This window comes from Scleropages formosus, chromosome 24, assembly GCF_900964775.1.
Source record: "Scleropages formosus chromosome 24, fSclFor1.1, whole genome shotgun sequence".
NCBI classification, from domain to species: domain Eukaryota; kingdom Metazoa; phylum Chordata; class Actinopteri; order Osteoglossiformes; family Osteoglossidae; genus Scleropages; species Scleropages formosus.
This window is the reverse complement of record NC_041829.1, coordinates 7,114,257-7,131,153: the sequence shown is the minus strand read 5'-3', so window position 1 is coordinate 7,131,153 and position 16,897 is coordinate 7,114,257. Positions and strand designations below refer to the sequence as shown.

The following is a 16,897-nucleotide window of genomic DNA, read 5'->3' as shown; positions in this document are numbered from 1 at the left end:
GCAAAGCGGCTGCTCCCGTCCAATAAGTTACCGTATTGATTACTGCATGTCCAGCGAGGCATCGGCAGCCGAGGGAATGGGGCAGTCGGTCTATTCGGAACGGGGGCTGGTGGCGCATGCTAAGCAATGCTTAATCCACCGAGCACAGCAGGACAGGAGTCCTGGAGGCAAGGCGTGCCGCTCGGAGCAGGAAGTGAACCACGGTCACATTCTCCATTTTCCCATTTCCTCCCCGGAGACCTGCTCCAGCAGCTCTGCTAACGCCACCATAATAGAAAATATATTTTAATCTCCGCTGATGAAGAAACTGTCTGGTAAATTTCCCAGGGGAAATATGAAACCCAGTTCCTTTCCGCGCTCCAGTAATTTGCATCATATGACAATTACGTACGGCGTACAAATATACGAGGAAAATAGTGGAGGTAAAAACCATTTAACGGACCGTGTGCAATGAGGCGCTAAACGCGAGACACATGGTCACATGTCAACGGTTATCACTGAATACGTACAATGTCTGTAACCCTCAGGTTGTGTTCCAGCCCAATTTGACCAATTTACAGCTCTCAATCCGGTTTCCTTCATCTGATTGCCATAATGCTTTATGACATCGTCCTCACGGTGGTGTGTCCACTCACATCCGGGCACGAAAAAAATGAATGGGAGAGACTGAAACTTACTCAACGTACTCATGAGTTGTCCTTTCTTCTTTCTCTCTGTGGGGTTTGCTGGCCTCTTGATGCATTACCCACCCAACACGGCCCACAGTGGCACCAATGTACTACGGCTAACCTACCTCCTGGACTGGATTATTGGAAACCACAACCATGAGTGCCTACCACTAACTAGAGATTCTACACCGTATACTGGACTGTAGCGGCAACATCCTTGGAAGACAGCCCCACCTCGATGGACATCCTGATCTGTATTAGAATGTGCACAGAGGTCCTCTGTCTTCACATTAGGATGCCCAGGTGGGGTGGGCAGCCATCGGTACTTGAACCTCCAGAGGTTTCTTTTCCTTCTCTTCTTCACAGACGGAGTTTGTGGTTTTTTTTTTCCTCTGCTCTGCTGCCAGTTGGATTATTCAAATAGTTGTCTATGTCTGTCAGTTTAGTAACAAGATATCTGCATAGTACCATCTGTTGTACCACTCCTTGAACTTCGCTCAGTGCTCGGTCATCCTGGCGAGAACAGTGCATGGTAAAAATAAAGTGAATCAAGACCATTGAAAAATACCAAATACAGAATTCACTTCTCTTGCACGCATGCACGCGCGCACGCGCGCCATCATTACAAGGGACAGCTGGTAGCGTAGTTGTTGGAGCTGCTGCCTTTGGACCCAAAGGTCGCAGGTTCAAATCTGAGCACTGACTAGTATCCTTGAGCAAGGTACTTACCCTAAATTACTCCAGTAAAAATGACACAGCTGTACAAAAGGATAAATAATTGTAGACAGATTAACACTAAAGTGCTTTTGGAGAAAAGCATCAGCAAAATGAATAAATCTAAGTTTCAAGTAAACTTGCAACCGTAAACATCAAAAAAAAAAAGAAGCATAGAGCTTGCGACAACGAATAGGAACGAAATCGGATAAAAGGTACGACACAGTACCATCTACGTTTTATTATTACTCTGCAAAGAATTATACCGGGCCGTCCAATATTGGATGGGGACACCAGAAACATAAAGCAATCGCGATCACAGCCCGAGTTTACTCCTCATCAGACTGCGACGGCGTCCCCGTGTACCAAGAGTCAAATTAAAAAGTGAGTCATTATTCCCACAATTATCAATAAACTACCATATCATTAACGTCAGACTAATTACGATGAATAATTAAGGATCGTTTTCAATCCTAAACGGGGCCCTCCATCTTCCGCCACGGATCTGTGCGGTAAAAGCTCTTTGGCTGCGTGGATTATTTGTTTTCAGACCCTGTGTTCCATGCATGGAACTGTTCTCAGATGAAATAACAGGATGTCAGGGAGTGTTTGGTGTCCCGATAATAGGCAGAGGCTGATCGAGAGCTGCAGCGTTAGATGGCAGAACGCCCATCCAAGGTGCCGTTGACGTTTCAGCACCGTTCTGCCACCCCACCTGAGTTTATCTCGAACCCCTGTCAACTGGCTGCCAGTTCTGACGGCCAGTAAAGCGGACGTGGGACAGAGCTGAGATCCACAGTTAGCTTGGCACTTATTTTAGATTTAATACTGTGCTGTCGAACCCGCTGGCCCAGGGCGTCGTGATTGATTTTACCCCCAGTGTGCAAGTATCTTATAGCACCAGAGAGCGTATTAAATAAAAGTAAACCCTCTTTGCCTGGTGTCACAGCGTACAACACGGTACTGGGATCCAGCATTCACTTCTCCATCAGTGAGAGCTACAAACAGCACCCCCTACAGGTGGGAGACACAAACACATGGAGCTCATCGGTTTTGCATCTTTACTGCGGAAAGGAAAAGCACAAAAAGGAAACAGTTTAGGGCCTGGTTGTGATTTTGGGGAGGTGGGTCTTAACCAAGCAGCTCCACCTTATTTCCTTCCTCCTCCCCTCAGCAGCAGCAGACGGAGCTGAGGGGGTGTCGCAGGCAGCCCTCCCACACTGCGGCCCCCCTGCAGAAAGAACCCCCAGGCCGGGGCCCTCCTCGCTGCTGCTTGTGAGCTGCTAAAAATACACCAGGCCCCAGCTGCCAAACAATGTCTGAGCGGCTTCGGGGAGGAGACCGCCCCAGAACCTCCTCTTCCTGGGCAACGCTCGTCTACACCGACTTGTACACCACGGTAAATAATTGTCCCTTATACAAATAAAAAGAAGCATCGTCGCTGATCCGCAGCAATAATTTCTACCATGTATACAAACAGCCGTATGAATAATTGTATTTATGGAAACGTATGATATTTCTGAAACATGTTCAGAGGGGGCGAAAAATACCCTGGTTTGCCTTTGTTTTGAAATACACGCATCACGGCAGCACTTCATCGCCCAGATCCTGCGTTTCATAGGGGCGCGGCGCACAATGCAGTGCGGTGTCGCACGTCTCCGCCGAGGCACCGTATGAATGGCGGCGACTGCTCTGCGGCGGATCTAAAGGCCGCATTCATTATTTTCGTTTGCTTAATTAGATCCTGACAAATGAAGGCAATAACAATGCCTGAGCACCCCTCGAGCGAAATTAAAAATGTGCACGTGACTCAATGCTTTACCAGAATTCCTTACATCCTTTTTTTTTTTTTTTATAAAAAAAAAAAAAAAAAACTGAAAAATGTGCACTTGTTACACCGGTGCAGGGTTCTTCAGACGAAATGCTCCATTTTCCGTGTCTTTGAAGGAGCGGATGGCCTCGAGCTCTACGAGAGACTTTTGTCGACGCTGAGGGAATTATGTATTAACACCTTTACACAATAGGACCTCTGGATTTCCCTGAGGGAGCGAAGCCAGTTGAGATTATGCTAAATTTCTATTAGCGCGGGACAATAAGAGGGAGAACAATGGGGAACAAAGATTAGCCCGAGACCACCACGGGTGTTCAAGAGTATCAAACATATAATTAGCGCATTTGCAGTTAAAAGTGTACATACTGCAGCGACGCAGCTCTGGACCCCCTGCAGGGACAATAAAATCACAGCATCCTGCTCCCAAAGCAGCGACCCAAAGTCCATCACCAATGGGCCTCTTCTGGAGGCTTCTCAGACTGTCACACACCACTACCGTATCTACCCGTCAGAGGCGCGTCACACACTTCGCACACCACCGACGGAAATCCGAACCACATCAACAGGACTTGCTTATATCTCGCGCAACAACACTGATTAATTAAAATTTATACGAATTTGGGTTTGCGCTACGCACCATAACAAATGCAGGCATGCATGGCATGTAAATTAAATTTTACCACAGCAAAAACAAAACCAAGACAGTTTTTATGCAACAAAAGCTTTACTGCTGCTGTTCAAGCAATACTTTGGAGAATCTGTTACAATTAATAAGGTAATAATGATGAGATCAGATCTTTCAAGGTCCAAATTTCATTAAGAGTGAGGTCAGTGATGGTGCTCATTCATCCTTGAGGCTATGCAGCTGTGAAGCATCACTCAGTGGGTACGCACTCAAGGTTTACAAGTAACCAGTTCGTTGTTGTTATAGCAGCACAGCATCACAATGGAAAAACACATTTCACCTCTATAACAAGAAAAGGATCAGTTTGTACAGCAGGATCAGTTTCTTTCTCCTGAAATATCTCATTAGCGGCTCTGATTCCCGCACTAGACAAACATGCTTTGTGGTGAAGTGTTGTGTTGCCATAACAACCCCTTTAGTTGTGCTGTTTTAGAGATAGATGTCAAAAAAAAAAAAAAAAAAAACTTTGGAGGAGGAAGCAGAAATCAGTGAAATGGAATAAGGCAAAGTGTGTTTTTTTTTTTTTAACCCCACCCTATGCTTCGCTGAACCCAGGACTTTTCCTCTTGTCAAAGGTACGCAGATCATGCAAAGTAATTTGGGGAGGCAGAGCCTGGGGCTGAGCAATGCTCCTGACTGCTTAGCAGACTGAGATAACCTATTGTATTTAGACTTGCTCAAATATTCTTGAAAATAAATAAAGCAAATATAACATTAAATACTAACATGCAAATTTACATCGAATAAGTGCAAAACATGCGCTGTCCAGAACTCAAACCAGATGTGTGAGTTTCACTTGCAGCTACATAACACTCACCTTTACTGCTGGGTTTACATGGTCACACATCCAGGAGCTGAACGGCACCAACGTTGCCCAGACCGTCCGTCAATTACACTAATGACCACACAGATGCGTGGGGGTCGCTATGGGATGCAGAAGACAGCGCTGGCTCATCGGGAACTTTCCGCACGGAGGTGATACGTTGTTCATCCACTTGTTCTGTGTCGCCTTGGGCCGATTTCTTATTAGCGCTCCCAGACGGGAAAGCCTGCTGGAGTTGGACTGTCCCGGGGGGGTGGGGACCGACAGGGAAGGATAAAGGCCACCCCTCAGGCAGGTCAGCTCTCAGACAGCTGATTATATAGCCACACTTTTCCAAGCAAGCCATACTGCAGCGAATTCTCTGGCTCTCCTAAAGGCTACTGGGAACAGCTAATAAGGAACTGAATGTATGAGCATTATTTCTATTTATTATCATTATTATCATCATCATTAGCCCACTCACTATCACGTGAACCGCTTGTCCAAGTCAGAGTTGCGATGGTCTACAGCCTCAGAAGCATAGGACACAAAGTTAAGTAGAGTACACCAAGATGCACACGCACAGTCTGAAAGCGCTTGTCCCAAGCAGGGGTTGCGGCAAACCGGAGCCTAACCCGGCAACTCAGGGCGTAAGGCCGGAGGGGGAGGGGACACACCCAGGACGGGACGCCAGTCCGTCGCAAGGCACCCCGGGCGGGACTCGAACCCCAGACGCACCAGAGAGCAGGACCCGGGCAAGCCTGCTGCGCACCGTGCCCCCAACACCAAGATATATTATTATTACTGATTATGCCCAGAAATGGATGGGTAAGCCCATCTCCAGTTTACCTCTGACAGAATGAAGGCCAAATCACCAGTACACACAAATTTAGAAATGTGCATATGCCTGTTTTCTCGCTCTCTCCGTCACACACACACACCCAAATGAGGAAACGGATATATTAACGGTGTTCATTCGTCACGCACAAAAAAAAAAAATAAAAAAAATAAAACTTCCTGATAAAATTAAATGGCTTTGTTTTCAGGTGTACAGTATTTACCTTTTTCATCAGTGCTTCAGCGATTTTTAAATGTGTTAAAGATGTTAGCATTAAGAGGAGATGCTCATAAAAATAGTCTGAACATACAAAAAAGTACTTGGAGAAGAAATTCATCCATCTACCAGAAAAAGCACATTTTCCTCTTTTTAATTATGCCACCGGTTACCACCTGCAATATTGGCGTAAAGGTCAGATTTCAAAATTACCGAATTCATCATATATTGATAGTTATGAGAATTTCCAAATGCAGGAGGGAATTCACTTTGTTGTTTGCATTCATTACCGCTTTTGTCTTTCCATTCGGCATTAATACAGCCTGTTAAACCACGTGCGAAAATTTGCTTTTTTTTTCCCCCCTAGCAGCTAAGCGGATTATCTATACATTGAACAATTTGTGCACACAGACAGAAGAGGGGAAAACAATCAAAACAAAGATTAACCCAAAATACCTGCCTCATACTTAATTTTGTCTGTATGGAAACGCACACTGATACTCCAAGATAATAAAAGTAGGAGGAAAAATAATGTATCTTAAAGGTTACAGCGCTTTCCAACTTCTTCTGCAGACTCAGGATTGCTTTAAGTTCAGTTAATTCATTCACTTAATCATTTTCATGGACAGGACAAAGTCAACACGGGGATGAAGACCATGCAACGTTCTGCCCTCTATGTAGACTGGGAAACACCATATCTGAAGAGGGTCATAAAAAAAACATTGGTTAATAAATAATATGGAAGCTGCTTTTTTCAAAGTATGAATCTGCAGATTACTCAAGTACAGTGCTGGTGATACTTTAATCAAAAACATTTGAAATTTGGATCTATTTCTACAGACGCACACCTGTAATGGAGCAGTTCAGGATCAATACCTTGCTTGAGAGTATTACAGTGCTAGGGAATAAGGCTCAAACCTGCAACCTTCAGGCCAGATCTTTAATTACGATGACACCTGTTGCCCCAGGTGAGTTGGTAAGATAAACAGGTTGATATTTGATTATGTTTTGTGCTTCAGGAACAGAGCTTCTCACATGCGTATCTGGTGCATTTGGACATGAACCCAAGGGAACAACTGAACCATGAGACCAATCAAGCTGATAAAGATGGACATCGAGGTTACGAATATCAAGTCTCTCTTCCCCCATTTGACTACTATTAAACGTTTTCACCTGAATGTTGCCTCCATTTTCAGCTGAGGTTTTGAACCAGCCTGAAAACAGAGGCAAGATCTTCCAACACTGGCTGACAAATCCCTCCATGGCACTAGAGACGTCACATTCAGTTTGGAGGCCGCTTGATATTCTTCATGCCGCACAGATCTGAAAGCCGCCCACCCCTCCGCGCCCCACTGGCTGCCCTTACCGACTCGACAGCGGTTCAAAGGCTGTCAGATCGGGTAGCAGCGAGAGCCACTGACCAAAGGAAGGTCCTTGGAGGCACACGTCTGGGTTCGACTATAATCAAGTCATCAGCACATGCACAAAAACCTACGGGTATATTAATCCCCGTTTCCTTTTCAGTTAGATGCCGACACCTCAAATACCTGCTAAACACCAAAAAAAAGTTATTTATAACTTAATTTGTACCGTAGCTGAGTCTGAATGGCAAAACGGCCCCCGGAGATACAAATAACTTCCTGGAGACTGATAGCTCGAATTGGCAAGCTGTCATTACTAGCGCGTTCCCGAAAAGTGCATCTTTGAGAAAATGAGAACGAGAGCCACGAGGCGATGCACATGCACTACCCACTTTGGTTTCGTGAGTCATATGGTACCCATTTTGTTATGGATTGTAAAAAAAATGGGGAATTTTTGCAAAGCTTTCAAAGAATTTTTTTGGTGCTTTCGAGGGAATGGAGCCAAAGCTGTTTTCAAAGTGTTCCGCCCACTGATCGAGGACCCTAGCGTCAAGCAGGAGAAAACAGTTAATAATGGTTTTACCATGAAATGGCGGTAATTATCACTAAACTGTGATTACCATTTTTTTTTTCAACGGACCATTATTTAAATATTTGATTAAAACAACGATTATCAGATTGAGATAACTTCACGGTAATTTTCAAATTTTGAGGTATTTTGTGCTGGGATGCATACAGCTGATTTACATCACAAGTTTATCAGCACAGGTTTAACCATTTTGAAAGATGCTTAAATTCTGAAAAATTTGGAGGGAAACACACCCAATCGAAAATGTGAGTTTTCTAAAGGTCACATGTCACTCCAGTAGCAGGCTGCACGAGTAAAAGAATTGACCCTTTCCCATTGACATCATCCCTACCCCGAAAGCCATGCTCCCTTTTCTAGCATCTGTTGAGTTATAATATGGGGTGGACCATTGCAGTCATCTCTCCTGGCTTCCAATGGGGCTTTTGGCAATGCGATGCTGGTATTTACTGCAGCTGCCATCACTCAGTTTCTGACAAAGCATTGCCGTCTACAGGTTGGCGTGAGGGCGCATTTAGTTCATTTTTCTCATATTCCTCCAACGCGGGCATGGGAGACGAGCACCTACAGCAACACCGCCAAGTTCTGGCACTAACGCACTCTTTAAATGATGTGCGCACGGTTTCGTCGTTGACAAACGGATGCCTGCCAGCTGAGCACCAGCAGTTCTCAGTGTTGGTTGGAGCTCTGCTACCTGGCAGACTGATCAGGAGTGTGTAAGGAAATAAAGTGGCCTGGGAGAGTACAGGAGCAGCGCAAAGCCTACCTTTGTGCCATTGAGATGGATAACTAGCAGGGACCGGAACACGTCATTTCAGTGGAAAATGTCTTTCGTCATAAGATCCATTTGCACAGATTGACATTTTTGTGAAAAAGTTTTTAGTTGTTTGAGTTACAGCAACAGATAGAAGATACTCTGAACAGTCATGAAGCTTGCATCTGCACGACCATAAATAGAAATGTAAAATACAGAAGGGAAAAAAAAAAAAAAAAAAAAACCTATGCATTTACATACATACAAGACCAATTCAACTTTCATGATTTTTAAATTCACTTTAGAAATGAGCATCAGGATTACCTGGCTGAATTAAAATTTCATTTTAAGGATGTCTTTCTGAAGACTCTTCAATAATTACTGTTCACATAGCATTGGCTGAGCAACTAATGAAAATTTAATGAAATCTATATTTGAGAAACCAGGATCTGAGACACCGGGTTTCGGGTGATGTAATTACCTCGGTTTCGAGATGGGACGTACGATGTTAGCGGGGCATAATTGATTGCATATCTTCCTTTATCGTGTACTTAGAGAACTTCCATTTCATTCAAGCGTCTACAGATGATTCTCGCCAACTCTCCTGGCTCCTGGTAGATTCAAAGCTAACAAGTTCAAAGGATTTAGCATTACTACCTGGATAAAGCATGTTGTCGCTCACCATTTAGCATGAACCGGCACGTATTGAAATATCAGTCTTTTGTTACCATTTATTGGTATTCCATGTCCAGCTCAGCAAGGATTCCGCAAGCCCGTCGTCTATAATATCTTGCCACAACAATGCTTCCAAAGAGTGTTGAGGCACTTCTGTGTGTGTTATCGGTAGCTACTGTATGTTACTGGAGATTAGAGAGCAGACCTAAGTCATATAGTCAAACAATGCTTTGGCAAGCTTTTCGTGTGACTTGTTCGAAGGGTCAGTGACAAAATGGTTTTCAGTGCATGGAGGAAAGTGAATCAGTGAGAAGGACAGCAGAAAAGCAGGAGGCAGGAGTGAAATTCCATAATGGCCCTGGTGGGAGGGAAATGGCCACAGGCCTGCGATATCGACATTCTGGATTGCCACTATTCCCATAGGGGAAGAGGAGTCTGCGGGACACAGGAAGCAAGGTCCTGAAGCTGTCAATCAATTCCAGCATAAACTCTCTTTGGGGGGATAAGAAAAAAAAATCAATGGTTTGTTTTGCGTGTGCAGGATACAAATTTAAACAAAAAAAAAGTTAAACATAACCACCAAAAATTTTTTTCATTCATGAACTGGCTTGCCCTGTATAAATATAAAACATCCGCAAGCTCAGCAACTGTAATTAGACAAAACACAACACATTAAGAGTGCTGCCAGATTATGTCGTCAACATGAGGAGACGCTAAATACTATTCCAGGATAACATTAACCTGTGGTCCAGTTAATGCTGAGTACATCACAGTAACTGCTCCTCCAAAGTATGCATCTTCAGTATATTGTACTAGGGGGAGTTTATTTTACCATTTAAAATACGTAGCAATACAAATAATCCAATAAATAAAAGCAGGATACATCTACCCCCAGCATGCACAGAGACCGACGTGCTCCTCTTACTGAATCAAAGGCATGTGATGCTAAGATAAAGACAATGATCGGCCGGTCCTGCATCACTCCGATTCTTGCCGCGGAGTCTCCTTCTGTATGGCAGGTATGGGACAGAACAAACTGGAATGTGTGGGCTCCAAGGACATCCTGCAGGAAGCCTGTTCAATTTAAGAAGCCTAGCCAAGCCTTCAGCATCCTCAAGGAAGGACTTGCTAATAAATCCTGATTTTTTTAGGTGCAGAAGAAAAGTGTCAGTTGATTAATGACACAACTACTGGGATGTCATGCCGAGATGTATGACCGCCGAAGCGATCCGACTCAGATAGACTCCATTAGCTTAACGAAGGTGCAAATGTGCTCGTACTCAAAGGACCAGCCCCTTGATCAAGAGTGGCCCCCATTAATACACGTCACCTTGCACGTTGTAATGAGTCATGAATGAAGCTCAAAATGACAGAACCATGGTAGTATCACCGCATTCTGTACTTTCACCATACTACTGAGCAACCTCTTCCTCCATTTATTGCTTATTATGCCTTCTAGACAAGTGAGACAGAAATGTCAAACTATAGAAGTTACCAGAAATATTTGTGCAGATATGCATATACAAACAGGGGGGTGCGGTGGTGCAGTGGGTTGGACCACAGTCCTGCTCCCCGGTGGGTCTGGGGTTCGAGTCCCGCCTGGGGTGCCTTGCGGTGGACTGGCGTCCCGTCCTGGGTGTGTCCCCTCCCCCTCCGGCCTTACGCCCTGTGTTACCGGGTAGGCTCCGGTTCCCCGCGACCCTGTATGGGACAAGCGGCTCTGAAAGTGTGTGTGTGTGTGTGTGTGTGTATGTATGCATATACAACTAAATCTAGTTCTGAAGGCACTTATAGTGAACCGCTTCCAATGTTTGTGTAAAGCGTATTTGCAGAAAATAAGTTGAACTTATTTACTCTATAGGCCACGTAACACTGAATGGACAAAATTAGATTGCCACAGCTCAAGGAAAGTATCACTATATAGTTATACAATATAGTTTGGCTCATGACATGGTTTGGACAGTTCAAACCACTTCAACTTTTTCAGTGAACATGACCTCTTTTGCACTGTTTTGGTTGATTTCTTTAGTCGTCACAGATATGTTTTGTATTTTCTTAGTTTTTTTTTTTTTTTTTATTTCTTAGCATTAAATGCATTAATAATAATCCATTAATACTGAGGATCATGTATTTGTACATTTTGTCTAAGGGAATTTCCTAAGTGTATAGTGTGTAACAGCTATGAAAGAGGTGAAAGCAGGTAGACAGTCATACAGTATTATTGAATAATGAAGGGAAACATGTTGCCTCCTGGTAACTAATGTTAACTATTGAAATAACTGTCCATTTTAATGGGATTTGGTGATATTTTAAGCATAAAAGGGTATCAGTTTTAGGGTACAAGGACACAAAATTTAACTTTGAAACTTTTAATTGGTTTTATAAACATACGGTTACTAATTCTAATTACTTCTGTTAGGAGAATCCTCTTCATGAAGGTGGGGGAAGACAAAATGCATGAATTATGCACCTCAGAGCATACAGTTGCATACACCCATTCATTACGGTCTTGCGACCACCAAAAGAGCTAAACTCTGGATCAAGAGCACAGCTCAGTTCAAATTCGAAAGGCAACGTTACCTGCTTCATTACGGGCATGGAAACCGGAAAGTTCTGGACGAAAACATGTGCTCTGCCTGTTTTTCTGAAGTGGGCTTTATTCACATGAGACATCCAAAACATGAGCATCTGCTTCTCAGACTGGCAATGCTTTAATCAAATCTGATTCCTTGCTTTGAAAAGCTGAGTTTGTGTGTATGGGGGGGGGTAAATGTAATGCAAGAGTGTACAGAAACAAAAATACCTCCAGGCGCTGATAAAGTAGCAGTTCCTTAGCAGATGTGGTAGTTCATTAAAATCATGCTGATCACAATGGGCAGATCCTCTTGTACGGGTGTACAGGTGTGAAGAAAACTTGCACACATGGAATATTTCAAAATGTTTCACGTTCTGGCAAATAAACCAGAAAGCCATTAGTGAAGGACTGTCAACATACAAACATCTCAATGGTCTTGTGTGGGTCCGCAACAGAAAAAGACAGGCACCTACCCTACTTGTCTAATAAAAATTAAACAAAAGAAATAATGGTTCTGGTGCGTTTTTAACTAATATTTCACACCTTTTTGCAGATGGAAATTTGCATTATTTAACGGAAAATGTCAAGGCTGTTGTGACAGCGGTGAAAAGCTAAGCCCTGTGATCAGACCATGTCAAGTCTTTGTTTGAAGAGCGACATCAGACTCCTCTCCGTGTCACGTCTCTTAAAGAGCTGAATTGAGCTCAACACCCAAAAAACAGGCAAGAAACAGTCAACAAGAGAGCCTCTAGGCAAAGTCAACCATCCAGAAGTGTTAAAGGCACCATTGCCTTCACTAGACCTATGCAGGGTGGCCCATAAGTCCCTGTATCCCAATGGAACTTGAGAACATCCAGTTTCCCCAAAGCAGAAAGATTGGTTTCCATACATTACATGGAATGGTGTCATAATTTGTTGCACTGTCTTGTATTTTTGCTTTTTTGCAACTTTTGGGTTACAAAGTGGTTTTTTAACCCCATCCCATGCTTTGCTGAACCCAGGACTGTTCCTCTTGTCAAAGGTACCAAGATGATGCAAAGTAATTTGGGGAAGCAGAGCCTGGGGCTGCGCAATGCTCCTCACCGCTTAGCAAACTGATATAACACTTGTAGCTAAGCACTCCTCAATTACTCCTTTCTTTTCACAATGACGCAGCTCAACTATTTCTCAAGACTGAAGCCTAAACTTGACACCAATGATTATTTCATGACAAAAACAGTCATTGTTGGGTTATGGCTCATCGTTGTTGCATTTCTAATTGATTATTATAAAGGGTGGGGTGAATTCTGGGCCACCACAGTCCAGTAGTCTTCAATAAATACTTACAAGTGTAACCAAGACATGATTCAGCAACTCATTTGCTCCATTTTGCAGAAAACCTTTATTAGGAGAACTTGAAGGGGGCACTGGCTGTGGCTCAAAGGCTCTCGAGGTCCAAACAGAGCAAGCGCTGAAGGCTGGAGCCAGAGCACAGAGGTCGATGCTACCAATGTGGCTCCCAGAGCACCACGGGCTGGGCTAACAGTGCCACCCGGGTCACATGACCTCAGAAACTGTCCCCTAAAACAAGAACCTCTTCGGAGGTGCTAAGTATACCTATAAGGTTAAAACTTGGGCAACTAACACTGCTACAGTGTGCCATGAAAGTGGTAAGTTCCATAAGCTACATTTTCATTTCTGATGTTTTTCTCCAAAATTAAAATGTTATTGTTGACCATTTACCCATTTGTACACCTGGGTAAACAAATTTTGAGTAAGAACCATACCCAAGGGTACTACAGAAGGGAGTGGGATTCGAACCTTGGACCGCCGAGTACAAAGAGGGTGGCTGTAACCACTACAGCATGGGGTGGCACAGTAGCAGAGTGAGTAGTGCTGCTGTCTCTCAGCACCTGGGTGATGTGAAAGGACACGGGTTTGATCCCCACTCAGTCTGTGTGGAGTCTGCATGTTCTCTGTGTCTGTGTGGGTTTCCTCCGTGTGCTCTGGTTTCTTCCTACAGTCCAAAGAGAAGCTCTTCAGGTTCCCCCACAGTGTGTGAGTATCACACAGAGAGAGTGGGTTCCACTGATGAATGGATGAGTGACCCACTGTAAGTAGTGTATTTAGCAGCGTAATCCACTGCGGTGAATAAGGTGTGGGGGCTGATAACACTACATACAGTTCATTGGAAGTTGCTTTGGTCAAAAGCATCTGCTCAATAAATGTAAATGAACCTGCTGCCATATATAAAAACAGAAATAAAAACACCACACAAGCAGTATTTCCACTGACGGGGGATCCACAGCAGAAGGTGATCTTTCATAAGTACCACGGGACCTTTTTCTCAATGGGACAACAGCATCGTCAAAGGTGTTAGTCTGTCCAAGTCCAGCTGTCACGAGCAGCTCAGGTGGGCAAAGCTGGCAGCATCTCCGAATGGAGCTGTGAACATCTGGTGCCAAAACAAAGGCCCCGTCAGCAATGCTCAGGGATACACACAGCTGTCACACACCAGGCACCAACGGAAGTGAGGAACAGACACACGCTGCACATGCATAGCAGAGATTGCTTAAAAATGTCCTGCACTAAACTACTTCATATACAGTGAGACCGAAGTACGATTTTGAAAGCCAAGAAACAAAGGAATTTAATTCGCATATATCCTTCCTTTACGGCAAGCAGTTAATTCACTTGTACAAAATACGCTAATAAATAGGCAGGACTGTAAGTGACTTTTTACAAGGTATGGTGACATGCATAAGCACCAAGCAGATAAGCACATTTTCATACGCCTTAAAGATACAAAACAAAGGACTGGAAAATAATTACTAAATATTTCAACATGAAAGGAAAAAAAAAAGACATCAACTTGGACAGGAATGACATTCTTGAGTAACGATTATGTCCCTGCAATTGCGACTAATACCAAATGAATTATCTCGGTGAATTTATAACTTTAGTTTTATTCGCACGAGTGTCAGATAATGAATCACAAATATGTTTTTATTTACATATATGCCTCGGGATATTTAGAAGCAATACTGGCTTTAATATTGTTGAAATTCAATATGGGATACGGGATAATAACACACGATGAGTGGCATGCCAAATGCTTCACACAAAGGCAGCAAATGCAAGAAAATGTTAGAGAGCAATATTAAAGTAATCAGTCACCTGTCAGTCTCCACCTGCTCACAATAAAATCAGTTCCCTTCCATCCCGGGGCCAATCAGAAACGTTGCCATCGGATATTCGGCACAAATGATGCCAAATGACCGTGGTTTGTGTGTTGATGCAGCTCCCTCCCCCTTCCCCCCCGTTTTAGGAGACTCGGTGTGCGTCGGCGCACTGAACACACTGAACAACAGTGTGTATGGCACATGGTGAAATGAGCGACGCAACCCTCATAAAGCACCGGCACAGTGCCAGACAGCCATAATAAACCAGACACCACCAGATCTACAGTGTTTCGGTTTTTCAGGGGCTCAGTTACGTAATCGGTGGTGAAAAGCCCCCGGGGGGAAAAAAAAAAAAAAAAAGAAAACCAAATGGTACGATTAGCATCTGGCCAAGCAATTTGAGGTTATTTAACCTTTATATAAAAAAAAAGAAAAGAAATAGGGACGACTGGTATGTGCATATGCAGCACAGTGTGTATAACTGACAGCATCCAGTGCCCAGTTTTTTTCCCCCCACCACCCCCATATTCTGCACTTAAACACTGAATTGAAATCATCTAGACAAGAGAAAAGATAATTACCAGGCACACTGTATATAGCGAAAAAGTTTAGAACACATCTGGGTGGAGTTTGCATGTTCTCCCCGTGTCTAGGGTATTTTCCTCCGGGTGCTCCGGTTGCCTCCCACATTCCAAAGACATGCTGTTCAGGTTCACCCATAGTGTGTGTGTGTGTGTTCCACTGATGTATGGATGTATGGATGATGTATGGAAGTAGTGTATCTAGCAGTGTAAGTCACTGTGGTGAATAAGGTGTGTGGGCTGGTAACACTACATACAGTTTATTGGAAGTTGCTTTGGAGAAAAGCATCTGCTGAATACATTTAAATAGTGGTTACAGCTGCTGCTCTGGGACCTGAAGGGAACAGGTTCAAGTTCTGCCTAATACTGTAGTACCTTTGAGCAAAACTGACTTGGTCTCAAGGAAACTGCCCAGCTGAACAACTGAGTAAATCAGTGTAAGTAGAGTAACATTAAGGTTTTTGCAAAAAATCTGATTTAAATGTACATGCATGTAAAGCAGTATCTCACAGAGCGCTGGTGCCAAACCATGGCAATGCAGCAAAGGTGTCTGGTCCCATACTTTATTTTCCTGCACTGGTGCACTGGACTGGACTAAAGTTCCCTCCAGGGTACTTATTTAGGACCAGAATTGAGTACTTCAGAGGACCTGTCAAACCAGTCAAATATATCCTCACACACTCAGATTACTTTGCAGCCCCTTAAGAAATTCCACGTTTATCGTTTCTGTCTGGAGACACGTCTGAAGACGGTTTGCAGTCTCAACTTGAGCCGGAGCGTCTAATTTATTACCCCTGGGCAGCGCCGGGACGCCGTCTCATTTGTCAATAGGAACGAGTGCTTAATCTTCCCGCACAAGGAAGGGCTGCTTCTCCGCGCCGTCGTTCAAAGGTCAGCCGGTGCTTGTTTTTAATGTTTCACCGGAGAAATGTCAAGCCGTCTCGCCCCACATCGCGAGCGCATGTATGCAGGTGTGTGTGTGTGTGTGTGTTCTCGTGGCTCACACACCGGTGAGGGCAGAGTAAAGTGTCTGCCTGTTACGGTCAGCCTACCCCTGACTAATCTGTCTCCCACATGCATTAATGGCCTCCCTTAAATAATTCAGTTTTTAATTATGCTACAAGACTCCCAGGTGGCTTGGAAAAGGGGAAAAAAAAAATAAATAAGAGGCAAGTGGACAACATGTGACATTTCTATGGCAGTGGATTATGCCTCCGGGGACTCGCCTCCTCTCGTTTCCACAACGGCCTCACTTAATTTAACGTATCGCTTGACAAAGATGAACACGGGCTCAGAGGGACCGTGCAGGAGACGCTCCTGTCCAAAGGGAACAGGGCTCCATTTCTCACTAAAACAGAGGCAAACATTCCTCGCGGAAAACACGTATTTATACATGAGCTGGTGCTCGGGCATCTTTTTTTTCAAATGCACGATCAGTCATGAATGTACT

The 16,897-nt window shown here is 44.0% G+C and overlaps 1 protein-coding gene across 3 annotated transcripts in view; it reads right to left on the bottom strand.

The window, feature by feature from the left end:
* The window catches only part of LOC108936376 (voltage-dependent calcium channel subunit alpha-2/delta-1-like), a 112,200-nt gene that overhangs the window by 68,565 nt on the left and 26,738 nt on the right, over positions 1-16,897 (bottom strand). The window lies entirely within an intron of this gene.